The sequence below is a fragment of the Mauremys reevesii genome, unplaced genomic scaffold (genome assembly GCF_016161935.1).
Source record: "Mauremys reevesii isolate NIE-2019 unplaced genomic scaffold, ASM1616193v1 Contig50, whole genome shotgun sequence".
NCBI classification, from domain to species: domain Eukaryota; kingdom Metazoa; phylum Chordata; order Testudines; family Geoemydidae; genus Mauremys; species Mauremys reevesii.
The window spans coordinates 1-13,060 of NW_024100863.1; the positions used below are offsets into that span (position 1 = coordinate 1).

Below are 13,060 nucleotides of genomic sequence, written 5' to 3' on the forward strand. Positions count from 1 at the left end.
CAGATTTTTACCTGTCCCTAAATGGCCCCCTCAAGGATAGAACTCATAATCTTGGGCTTCACAGGCCAATACTCAAACCACTGAGCTAGCCCTCCCCTCCCAAAGGCTTGTTTCCCTGACTAGGAATCAAACCCAGGTCACAGCAATGAGCACACCAAATCCTAACCACTAGATCACAACTTCTGTTCAAACTAAAGTTGATCCTTTAGAAAGAGACACTTAGACTTCAAGTGATGGCGAATCAACCATGCCTCTAGACCAGTTGCTCCACTGGCAAATTCCCTTCACTCTTAAACATTTGCATCTTATTGCTAGCCTGGGTTTGTCTAGCGTCCAGCCATCAGAGGAGCCTTTTGGTGCTAGATGAAAGAGCCATATAATGTAGGAAGTCGTAGGCTGTGCTCATGGCACCTCATCTCTTGGATAAACTCAGCAGACAGAGTTGTTTTAGTCTCTCTCTATAAGGCTGGTTATCCAGACCTCAGATCATTGGGTTCGACCAGAAACAATTTTTTATTCTATTTTTCAGAACTGCCTGTGAACTAAAATCTCCACTATTTGCACAGCTCTAATGACCATATGCTGAGGCCTGGGCATAGACCAGGGGTTGGCTACCTTTCAGAAGTGGGGTGCCGAGTTTTCATTTATTCATTCTAATTTAAGGTTCTGCGTGCCAGTAATACATTTTAACCTTTTTAGAAGGTCTCTTTCTATAAGTCTATAATATACAACTAAACTATTGTTGTATGTAAAGTAAATAAAGTTTTTAAATGTTTAAGAAAGCTTTCATTTAAAATTAAATTAAAATGCAGAGTCCCGTGGACTGGTGAGGTCAGACCTGGGCAGTGTGAGTGCCACTGAAAATCAGCTTGTGTGCGCCTTCGGCACCCGTGCAAGCATAGGTTGCCTACCCCTGGCATAGACTGTTCATGGAAGGATCTGTAGATTTTTCAGGCCACTCTGAGCATCAAGCCTCATTTCCTGAATAACACAGGGATTTCTGCAGTGGAGAGAACTATTCCTCCATGCTTTGCACGGCTTTCTTCAATCCCAGGGTCCTCCCAGCATGCACAAAGGAAGACTCAGATCCCGACATACAGACAACGCTCATGCAATAGGCTTTTAAAAGCTGCCTCAGGAAGGATGCTCCTGGGGTGAGCCACAGTGTCAAGAGGAATGACATGAGATGTCCTGCTGCTGCATACGCACCTGGGACCGGCACCCCATAAGCGTTGGGACTTCCTGAATGAACTGCACTGCCGTAGCGTCATTCCACCTCCGTCGTGGCAACGTTCTCTCCTTTCCAGCTGAAGAGAGAGAACAGAGGAATCTATTTTTCCATCCATCCACATTGATTACTAGATTTCAAGGCCAGAAGGGATCATCTAGACTAGCTTCCTCTAGGCTTGTTGATTTAAGGATCTTTCCTTTGTAGATTTTCGCATGTGATGTTGATCATTTGTTTTTTAGTGGTTTATAAAGCTTTGAACTTTTCGAACCTCAATATCTACGGACACTAAATAATTGTCCGACCCTCCCCCTTGCAGGATTTTGTGCAGCTGTAAAAATTTAAATGGATAAACATCTAAAAAAAAGGCTTTAAAAGAAACATCGCTATCATCCGTTGAAATAATAATAAAAAAATAATCGAATTCTGCCAGGCCTTACTACAGTTTAATGCTATCTGTTGGCATACACTGTGTCTCCACCAGGGGGCCCTGCTGTCCTAGCTACACCAGTAAAGCATGTGTAGTGTAGTGTAGAAAAGCCCTAGGTTGCTTTTCCAAACAACACTTACAGAGTCACGTCTACACAAGCACAAAGAGACCAACAGCAGCAAGTTTCCAAAGACCAGGTCAACTGATTCGGTTTCATGGGGCTGAAACTTAGCCGTGTAGATATTTGTGCTTGGCTGGGATGGGGTGAGAGGCGAGGGTCTCGGAGCCTGGGATGCCAGCCTGAGCCCGAATGTCTCACACTGCTACTTGCAAGGGCATGTAGCCCTGCAAGCCCAAACCAGTTGATCTTATGTCAGGTGCAGACATAGAGTCCCTCCTGAGTTACTTTAGTGCTTTGTGACAGTTTTTCCCGTGGGCTTTATTTTATCTTCTATGGCTGAGTACATTCACTCCTGCTTGTACCTTGCCTGTGGGGTTAGGCACACAAAGAGCAATCTGAGTTAGGCTCCTTGGAAAACCCAGCCAGACCCAGACAGTAAATTCTTGTGACTCCTGGACCATCTTTTGTAGCAGAAGGGAGGCAGGTGTGGCCCTGCTAGCGGATGCATGCACGACTGGATCTGAGAAGAGCTGGGTTTTGTTCCCAGGTCTCTTGCTGGGTGACTAACTTGGGCCTGCTCCACGTCCCTCTCTGTACCTCAGTTTCCCCATTTATAAAATGGAGGCAACAAGCCCTATCGCCATTGTAAATTGCTCCAGAGAACTAGTTACCATTATACCTGTGTGTACAGCACCTCACACAATAGGGACCCAGCCTCTCATGTGAGGGTTTATAGGTGCACCAGCATCAGGCTCCCCAGTTCATCCCACCTGGGAGAGGGAGACAGCAGCTGGGTCAAATAGAGTGGGTAAATGGCTTGCCACGGAACCTACTACGGAGCGTGTCTCCCAATCCCGGTCCTGGAAATATATGAAGCCCTCGTGGTCCTAGCGCATGAGGAGGGTCTCCCGCTGTTGAAGTAGCAGTCTCCTTCTTCACCACGTCCTCAGGATCTTCTTTCTCTGACTTTTGGCGGTTGCCCGCATAGCCGTTGAATGGGAGCTTCTTGTGATCTTCGCCACCAGCAGCCCCACCTCGCCTGGAAGGAGAATGAGAATCCCGATGGATGTCCCCTACACATGTGGCCCAGCTCATCCCAGCTAGTTTTCAGGATCCTCCAATTGGCGTAGGCAATCCACCTCCATGAGAGGAAGTATCTAGCTTGATGGAAGGTCTCCGCAGCTGTCTACACCAGCTTAGCTATGTCACTCAGGAGGAGTGGCTTTTTCACACCCCTGACCAATGTAGCTGGGTCAACCTAACTTTTTAGTGTAGGCCCGGCCGAAGAAAGGAGGGAGTTTCACCGACTCTGAATAAACGTGAGTCCTCATGCCAGGAAAAATAAACAAAAAGGGAAAAGCATGCCTGAGGTTTTTATCCAGAAACTGGGGGCAGCCTAAGCGGGAAATTGTCAAGTGAAACACTGGATCCCTCAATGATGACGGGGTACGCTGGGAACCCGTTCAGAGGCAATGGTAACGTCTGCTAGAAAGAGAATTTAGCTAATTTAGAGGCATAAAGCCTGAAGGTGCATCCTGATGTTTATTTTTTGTGTAACTGTTACCCAGGGTCTCCCAGGAGTAACTTAACTGTCTCACTCCAGGAGGTGTCAGGCACAAATCAGTGGGGACACAGCAATTTCTGTCTGATAAATGATTGATACAAGGACGTGTGCTCTTATCTAAAACTACTATTATTAGCTATTAAGCACACACACACATATGTAATAGGTTTAGGACATCCCAGATATAGTTACCCACAGTCTGAGATGCTTTTGAGTAACCACCAGCCGGGCTTCCAAGGGGCCCTCTTTCCCTCCAGCTGATGGAGAGTTTAAATGTCAGTTCCTTGCCTGGAGAAAAGCTCCCTCGGACTGATCTGAGGTATTTATTTTTACCAAATCGTTTATAGCTAACTCTAACAAAGCACGTAACCTACAGTAGCAAAGAAGTTATCTCTAGCCTGCTTCTTGCTTGCTTATATATACCTGCCCCTGGAAATTTCCACTACATGCATCTGACGAAGTGGGTATTCACCCACAAAAGCTCATGCTCCAAAACGTCTGTTAGTCTATAAGGTGCCACAAGACTCTTTGCTGCTTTTACAGATCCAGACTAACACAGCGACCCGATACATAACAGACTCCTAGTGGGTCAGCAGAATAACCTCTGCTGAGTCAGCAATTCTCCTAATTTCTCCTCCTCCTGTCTCCAAACAGTTCCAGCATTTCTAGCCATAACAACAAGATGTCAGGGGCACCTAAAACCACTCATTCTCTTCCAGAACTTTCCCTCCCACCCTCCCATTCTGCTTAGCAAACTGCAAGTCTGCAGCTGTCCGACCTTGTCTCACGAAGGTCTAAGATTTTCCCTAGCTATTGGTCTGGTTTTCAGCCAGCAGTGGCTGCACATATAGAATGGACAACTGCAGCACAGTCAAGTTCTGGGGTACATGCAGGCAGAGGCGGCTCTAGGGATTTTGCCGCCCCAAGCACGGCAGGCAGGCTGCCTTCGGCGGCTTGCCTGCGGGAGGTCCCCGGGCCTGCAAATTCGGCGGCAGCCTGTGGGAGGTCTGCTGAAGCCGCGGGACCAGCGGACCCTCCGCAGGCATGCCGCTGAAGGCAGCCTGCCTACTGCCCTTGCAGCAACCGGCAGAGCGCCCCCCGCGGCTTGCCGCCCCAAGCACGCACTTGGCAGGCTGGTGCCTGGAGCCGCCCCTGCATGCAGGAAGGTCAAATTCTGGGGTAAAATAATGTGTGTGTGTGTGTGTTGGTGTTGGTGTTGGTGTCCCCTTTGCTGTTTCTTCTCGGAATCTGGGATTTTTTCTATCAAATAAACCTTTTCCTAGAATCATAGAATCTCAGGGTTGGAAGGGACCTCAGGAGGTATCTAGTCCAACCCCCTGCTCAAAGCAGGACCAATTCCCAACTAAATCATCCCAGCCAGGGCTTTGTCAAGCCTCACCTTAAAAACCTCTAAGGAAGGAAATTCCACCACCTCTCTAGGTAACTCATTCCAGTGCTTCACCACCCTCCTAGTGAAAAAGTTTTTCCTAATCTCCAACCTAAACCTCCCCCACTGCAACTTGAGACCATTACTCCTTGTTCTGTCATCAGGTACCACTGAGAACAGTCTAGATCCATCCTCTTTGGAACCCCCTTTCAGGTAGTTGAAAGCAGCTATCAAATCCCCCCTCATTCTTCTCTTCTGCAGACTAAACAATCCCATTTCCCTCAGTCTCTCCTTATTTCCACCCTGAGCATGGCTCTGGTGTGCACTGTGGCATGTGTGCCAAAGTGAATTGGTAGCTGGGGGCTGGTTTCACTCCTCTGGGGGTGGCGCACGGAGCAGCTGGAAGTTAAGGACTTGGGCTGGAAGGATTTGGGGAGATGCAGGCCGAGAAGGGCTGTTGCTGTCACTTTGAAAGGAGTATTTTGGCTGGTGGAAGCCAGGGTGAGACCTTTTGCTTGTGGGACGGCACCTGGTGTCAGCAGCATGGCACTAAGGCTCCCAAAGTTACATGGCAGGTGGAGACAGAACCCCTCACCGGTCTGGATGACCTCGGAAAGGTCACAAGTGGTGGGTTTGAAAATGGGTTAAGTTCTGCAGGAACATGCCACTCTCGCGCCGAAATCAGTGTCCCCACGTGGTGCTATTCAGGAATATCCATTGCACTTTAAATGCACGCCCTATCTTAATCCACATTAATTTCCCAGTGTAAACAGGCCACCATAAGAACATAAGAACGGCCATACTGGATCAGACCAAAGGTCCATCAAGCCCAGTATCCTGTCTTCCCACAGTGGCCAATGGCAGGTGCCCCAGAGGGAATGAACAGAACAGGGAATCATCAAGTGATCCATCCCCTGTCACCCAATCCCAGCTTCTGGCAAACAGAGGCTAGGGACATCACCCCTGCCCATCCTGGCTAATAGCCATTGATGGACCTGTCCTCCATGAATCTATCTAGCTCCCTTTTGAACCCCGTTATAGTATTGGCCCCATTGAATTTCAATGAGAATTAGGCTCCAAAGTTCCTAGGTCGCTATTGAGAATGGGATTTAGACTCCTAAATTGTACACTTGCTCTCTGTATCTTAATCCCCCATCTCTGCAATGGGGATAATACTTAGGGTGACCATACATCCCATTTGGCCGGGACAGTCTCTTTTTTAAGCCGGGTCCCGACCGTCCTGACTTTTTGGGCAAAAATGGGGTGTGGAGGAATGCGTGAGGGAGCGAGCGGCTTGGCCAGCCCACTCTCCAGCCTTTGGAGAGGGGCTTGGGTCAGCCCTGTGGGGGAGAGCTCGGACGAGTGGCTCGGACCAGCCCCACACCGGGGAGCGGGAGGGCTCGGGCTAGCCCCACACGGTGTCCTGTTTTCCCTTGGGAAAATATGGTCACCCTAATAAGACTTTCCTACCTCACAGTGGTGTGTTTGGATAAATGCATTAAAAGCCCAAGAGGTGGTCAGATACTACAAGTAATGGGGACCAAAGGACCTTTGCTAGATTTTCTATCCTGCTCATTAGCTGGGAAATTTGACTGAGCAGGCACAGGCAGAATGAAATCCAATGTCTGGCAACTGAACCCAGACAAATTCAGGCTAAAACCAGGCATAAAGTCTGAAGCAGGAGTAATTAGCCACTGGCAGCGTAGTGACTATAGGGCTGATCCCTCTAGGGGCACTCGTGATAAAGTGGCAATTTTCAGTCATGTTTTTGTGACGCCCATGTGTGCCTCAGTTTCCCCTCTGCTTTGCACTGCTCTCTGGAGGGGCAAAAGGGCACTTTTGGGGCAACGCAGGAGATGTAAGGTGTGTGTGACCCCCTCACTGCCCGGGACCGCTAAGGAAACCAATTGCCCAGAGGGAGGTGAGTTCCCACCCTCGCACACCTCAGCAGGGAAGCTGAGCAGAAGCCCCAGCTCGAGAACAAAGGAACAGTGGCAGGCCGGGGAGGAGGAGTCGGCTTTTGGGAGAGGCTGAGCGGTGAGCGCAGAGCCTGGAATGGAGCCCATAGAAGCTTGGCCGGTGATTTGCACTGGCTTGGCCAGAAGGACAATGTCTTAACTGTTATCTCCCTGTGCTGACCCAAGGACTTCCCGAGGCTGAGTTCCTGTTCGCCAGCAAACCCAACTGTTTTGGAAACGCTGCCTGGCGTCACTGCAAATACTTGCTGAGATGCGTAGACTCCAGCTGAGAGACTTTTCCCCTCTTCCCCGCTCCTGATGGAAGGGGCTACCCTGGAGAACTGAGGGGTTCCACCACAGGCCTGATTAAAAGCTGGGACGTAGCCTTGGTCCTGTGGGTCCAGGACAGCACTCGCTGTGTTCTGTAGCAGTGCGGGAGTAGCTAGGCTGAGCGTGGTTGTGTACAGCTTGACAACAACATAGTGTGGGAACTCAACTGTGCCAAGATCCCGTCTTCCTATTGCGCTGTTGTGTAAAGAACGACGGACACAAGAGGAGCAACTTGCCATGGGATGTAAAGCGGATTCTGCATCACTGGATCAAAGCTAGCCAGGGTGTGTCTACACATACTGCGAATACCCCTGCCGCCTGGTTCTACCTTTGGAGTCTCTTAATCAAGATTGTGGGTATGTCTACATGGCAACTAGACACCCACGGCCGGCCCGTTACAGCTGACTCGGGCTGCAGGCTGTTTCGTTGGTTTGTAGACTTCTGGACTCGGCCTGGAACCTGGGCTCTGGGACCCTCCTTCCTCACAGAAATGAAACCTCCCCGTAGCCCGAGCCCCACAAGCCAGAGTCAGCTGCCACGGGCCAGCAGCAGGTGACTAGTTGCTGTGCAGACATACCCTGGATGATCATCTATAATGTCACCCCGTAACTCAATCAGAAGTTCCAGGCTTAATGAAGGAACAACTTCATTAATGAATGATCTCTGGCCTATGATATGCATGAGGTCAGACTAGACTAAACTCTAAGGTGGCCAGGTGCCCAGTTTTAGTTGGGAAAGTCTGGTCAAAAAGGGGACCTGACAGTGTCCAGTCAGATCTATAGACTGGACACCCAAAGTCTGGTTACTGCAAGTCGGGGAGGCACTGGGTCATCATCCGTGCCAGCCCCTACTCAGCCAGAGCCGCCTCCTATCTTCATCAGACGGCTGCAGCTCCCAGCCTCGGCTCCACAGGCAAATCCCTCCTGACCCGGATGGGGGTAGGGAGTGGGAGGGGAAAAGCAATGAGCTACGGGGGGAGGACGGAAGAGGGAAGAGATGGGGCAGGGGTGGGGCTTTGGGGGGGAATAGGTTGGACAGGGGTGGGGCCTCGGGCGGGGAAGAGGCGGGGCAGGGGAGGTTCCAGCACTGCTGGAGTGTCCGGTTTTTAAATATTACCAACTCTAATGCCAAAGACTGTTTTGTCTTAGACTCATGGATGTCTGTAATTTAAAGTAGGACAGTATTTAACCATCTCATCTGCTTTTCCCCTGACCTTGCTGACCTAGTCCACATGCTTGCTACTTTTGATGTGTGTTGTAGTGGACGAGATGGCGTAATTGATGAAGGATGGTTATAAATGACAACATGGAATTGATAAAACGCACAGGGCCCATTTGGCACTGCGGCCGTGTGCTATAATCAATGTCACAGCATTGAGTAACCTAATGACTGATGTCTGAGTCATTAAGAGCTAATTATGGCTATAGATGGTCTCAGTACAGATACAATAGTTACAGCTGTCATTGGCTTATTGATTCGGTAAATTGATAATTTTCAAAATCAGATCAGAGCATGAGAAAGAAAGATTTTCAAGGATTTTCTTTCTCCAAAACCAGTATATAAGGCATGACTTGGGGAGTTAGAAGCAAAGTGAAGTGAAATGTGATGTCTAATTTCTCCAGTCTCAGATTGGTATGTACATTTCCTTTCTTATTCTGTATAGTGCTGTATCAAGCATTTGATTGACTCTCTTAAATGACACTTCAACTGAATTAGCTATTTGATGTCACGTCATATTAAATCCAAATGCGCCAGGAAATCTGTGAACACCTTGTCTGTTCGATGTGTGTGCGAAACAGGTTAAAACAACAGAGGACGTGGTTGGTAACGTTGAACTAATTTTGCCGTCCACTCTCTGAAAACAACAGGGCATGAGTTTTGCGATTCTCCAGCTCCGTGGCTTTCATTCATCCCTGCTATCAACTATTCCACTGTCTAGTTAGGGGATTTATATGGCTGCTGTGAGTACGGGAGTGTCTCACAGTCTTCTAATGCTCTGATTCTGACAATTCCCCCGGCAAGGCAGGGCTGGGCTATCAGCTGCATTTCACAGAAGAGCAACCAAGGCACAGATCCTCAATGGGATTTAAGCACCAAGCTTCCCTTATGCTCAGTGGATCTGGGCCTAGGCAACTCGCCTGAGGCTGGGAATTGAATTCATGTCTCTGAAGTTCCAGGCTAAGACTGCAATTGCTGTACTATGCCTCCTCCCCAAGGGGCCCGCTCCCCCCATCAGCGCCGCCCCATGGCCAGCCTGTTATTCTTACCGGGGGGGACTCGGATGCAGCACCCTCTCTCATCTCGCACGGGTTCATCCCGCTCCACGTTGTACCGGATGAACTCGAAGGACATGAGCATCTGGAAAGCAATGGGGTGACAAAGACGGAAATCAGCTGGAAAAATGACGCCAGCATCCCTCGTGTGCCCACTATCAGGATCTGCCACCTTCCCTCTCCCCCACCACCCCCGCCAGTGATTCCGTCTAGTCCTCGAGTGATTTTCACCTCCATGCAGCCCCGCAGCTGTGTGGCTGCAGCTATGAACTCCTCCGTGGGGCAGGAGGGTCGCTGCTTTTGAGCTTCTGTCGCCAGCGTATCGGCGTGTTGTGGTTTTCGGTGGGGTGCGCGCCGGGGATTTGGAGCATGGTCCATTAAAATAAGGTGCAACCGTCATCTGAGTGCAAGGGGACAAGTAACTGCAATGGCTGCAGTTCAGGAAAGTTGATGTGGGAATACAGCATGGAAGACTGCTTGAGTCATGGAAAGTAACGGACAATCACAATGCCTTGCTGTCTCCGATTTACCAGTACAACTATTGTTGTCGATCTTGGGATTCTAATGTGAGAAAAACCTTTTCCCCAGGGTTTCCATGAAGAAGTGAGCTATTCTCTTGTTTAATTTCATTTTATTACTTCTGAACCCTATTAGTGGCTAAATCCTTCAAAACTGACCTGATCCTAGAATTTGGAATTATATTTCTGCACGAGGGCCATGGAGGTAGCCCCAAAATTAACCTCTGGCCCGCGGCATTGAAAAACAGTTGGACCATGTTGGAAAAACACAATCCGCTTGGTAAGTGGATTGAGATCATTGCGTATTTAGGATGGACAAAGGCACTGGCTCGTCGGCACGAGCTTGAGGGTCCACCCACCGCTATCCCACACTGCTGTCCATTTCGCCACGATCGGCCTGCCTGCTTATCCATCTGCCTCCCCCCGCTCTGCGGTCTCAAAGCCTGGATGTTGCCTGCCCTATTCCAATCCTGGTGTGAAGCCAGGATACTCCTGGAATTATGCATCTCAGCATTGAGCAGCGCTGTTCACTATCATGCAGCGCCTCATGCAAGAGCATGGAGCTATGCCGAAATCCTTGAACTCCTTGGCACTTGGGGAGAAGCAAAGGGGCAGAGGTGGCCCTTTACAGAAATCACCAGCATAAAGATGTGCTTGAAACCCTCTCTAAGCAGATGATCCTTCTCAATTCTTCAGTGCCACAAGGAGATCTTATTGAATGCTCGTTGTCCCAGCAATGACATGTTCATGTCCCAGTGCTGAGCTAGAACATGGTCCCTTCCTTCTCTCGGGCCAGGTTGCAAAGCTCCAAGGCTGAATCACCATCAGGCAGGGCTGCAGATGCAGCCTGCGCTGCATAGTGTTGTTAGAGGAACCAACCAAGGCTGTGCTGGACACCTAGTGAGAGACAATCTCTGCCCCAAAGAGCTCACCGTCCAATCAGACAAGTCAGACAAATGATGAGGTGAAAATAAGGATAATTTGGCATCTTTTTTATCTAAATTTGTACAGCGCCTTGCACAATAGGGCCAGGATCCATGACTGGGGCTCTTAGGCTCTACCATAATACACCTAATAGATAAAGTATAGTGTCTAGCACAAGGAGGCCCTGGTCCATTACTGGGGGTCCTAATGCTACCATAATATACCTAATAAATAATGTACAGCATTGAGGGTGTGACATTACTGACATAACCTGTGACCGTATAGATCATTGTTGCCACCACTGTTATATATTTGCAGCAAATATTGTACAAAGGTTGTTGTGTGAGGTGTCTATGGAAAGGTGATGATTTGCTGATTATAATTATGCTGTCTGTATGGGTGTGTCATTTTTGTATTGCAGTTATGAATATTGGCTATGTACGTGTATCTCAATGTGTTTTGAATCTAAATAGCCTAAGCGAAGCATTTGGTCAGCTTCTTGAGAAGGGACTATTCTCAGTAAGTGCCCAGTCAAGAAACACTTAGCTGACAATGGACTTTGGAGACGCCAGTCCACATCTGAGCTTTTCTGGGAACATTCAAACTAACATGCGGACAATGGCATCAGCCTCTAAAAAACTGAGTCATGCATGGACATGTGACTTGCCCATGTGACTCCAAACTCCATCTTGCTGTGATCTTGCAGAGGAGAACCAAGGGGTTTCCACACACAAGAGAAAGAATATAAAAGGCAGCTGCATCTCCTCCATCTTGTCTTCAACCCTGTTTCTGGAGGGACTTTGCTATAACAAATGGAAGCTCTGAACAAAGGACTAAATGACCCATCCCAGGTAGGGATGTGCTCCAAAGGCTTGATTTGAACCTGCAGTTTATTCTATCACTGCTACAAGCCTGAACCAAGAACTTTGCCATGACTGTATGTGATTGATTCTGAAGGGTTAAAATCCATGTGCATTTTATATAACAACCTGGTATATGGCTTGTGCCAGCCCTTTCTCAGACCCAAAGTCCAGAGTTTGGTCTGGAGACCAGAGGCCTAGCAAATAGTAATTAGCTAAAAGAAAGCTGGGTAAACAGATAATCTTGTTTTTGCTAAAATAGGCCTGGTCAGCAAATTGCCAGATGTTAAAGCTAAGAACTAAATAATTGTGTCTTATTCAGAGTTGCAAATTGAACAAAGGATCCCTGTTCCTATTGTGTCAGTCTCTTCTGTAGGGAACATTCTTCCCACAGATCCATTCTTAAGTTTATGAAAAGTTGGCACATGTCAGTATAAGATATGGCATCCTTCCACCTCCCTTCCCAGGGACCAATGCCCTGCCTTAAAACATAAAGGGGACAATCTTTATTGCCATATACTTTCACTGTTTCTTTGCTTTAACCCCTAGGAATGTACCTGGTGGACAATCAAAGGAGTTGCTCCATTCCTATGGACCCCAAATCAGAATTCAACAGAAATATTTTATACTAATAGCATTTTATCAAAGTATTAATTAAATGTTAACTTGCTAACTTGAGACCATGGGCGGAGACATTATGTAACCTAATGTGCTATCTTGTCTTGCTGCAAAACCTATCCCGGGGTGTGGAACTGCCTACCCCGTCACTTTCCCCCGCCCATGGAAAATCTATATATTCTATTGTAATCAACTGATTGACAGTGTCTCTGAGCCTAATAAGCCAGGTGACACTCCACCAGCGCTGTGTGTAATAAACTCCTGTGCTTGGCCTCTACACGGTGTGGATTTATGTCCTTCAGATTCAGTTTAACCAATTCTAGCTCTCATCTCTATCTTTTTCCTTTTATGAATAAACCTTTAGATTTTAGATTCTAAAGGATCGGCAACAGCGTGATTTGTGGGTAAGATCTGACTTGTATATTGACCTGGGTCTGGGGCTTCGTCCTTTGGGATTGAGAGAACCTTTTTCTTTTACTGGGGTGTTGGTTTTCAAAACCATTCATCCCCATAATGAGTGGCACTGGTGGTGATGCTGGAAACTGGAGCGTCTAAGGGAATTGTTTATATGACTTCTGGTTAGCCAGTGGGGTAAAACCGAAGTCTTCTCTGTTTGGCTGGTTTGATTTGCCGTGGTGTGCAAAGGAACCCCAGCCTTGGGCTGTAACTGCCCTGATCTCAGCCATTTGTGCTGAATTGGTACTCTCAGTGGTGTCCCACCAAAGGCAGCATCGTTACAACAGCACAATGGAGTTCGGGGGCTCCTCAGCCGTAACACAAATAATACGGTGACGTGGCCAAGCTCAGCCAGGAATCCTATAACTGCCTTTACATCTGCTGAGTCCAGTG

The 13,060-nt window shown here is 48.3% G+C and overlaps 1 pseudogene; it reads right to left on the reverse strand.

Annotated features, from left to right (window-relative positions):
* Positions 1–2,549: 2,549 nt before the first annotated feature.
* LOC120394324 overlaps positions 2,550–13,060 on the reverse strand; it is a 30,833-nt pseudogene continuing 20,322 nt past the window's right edge.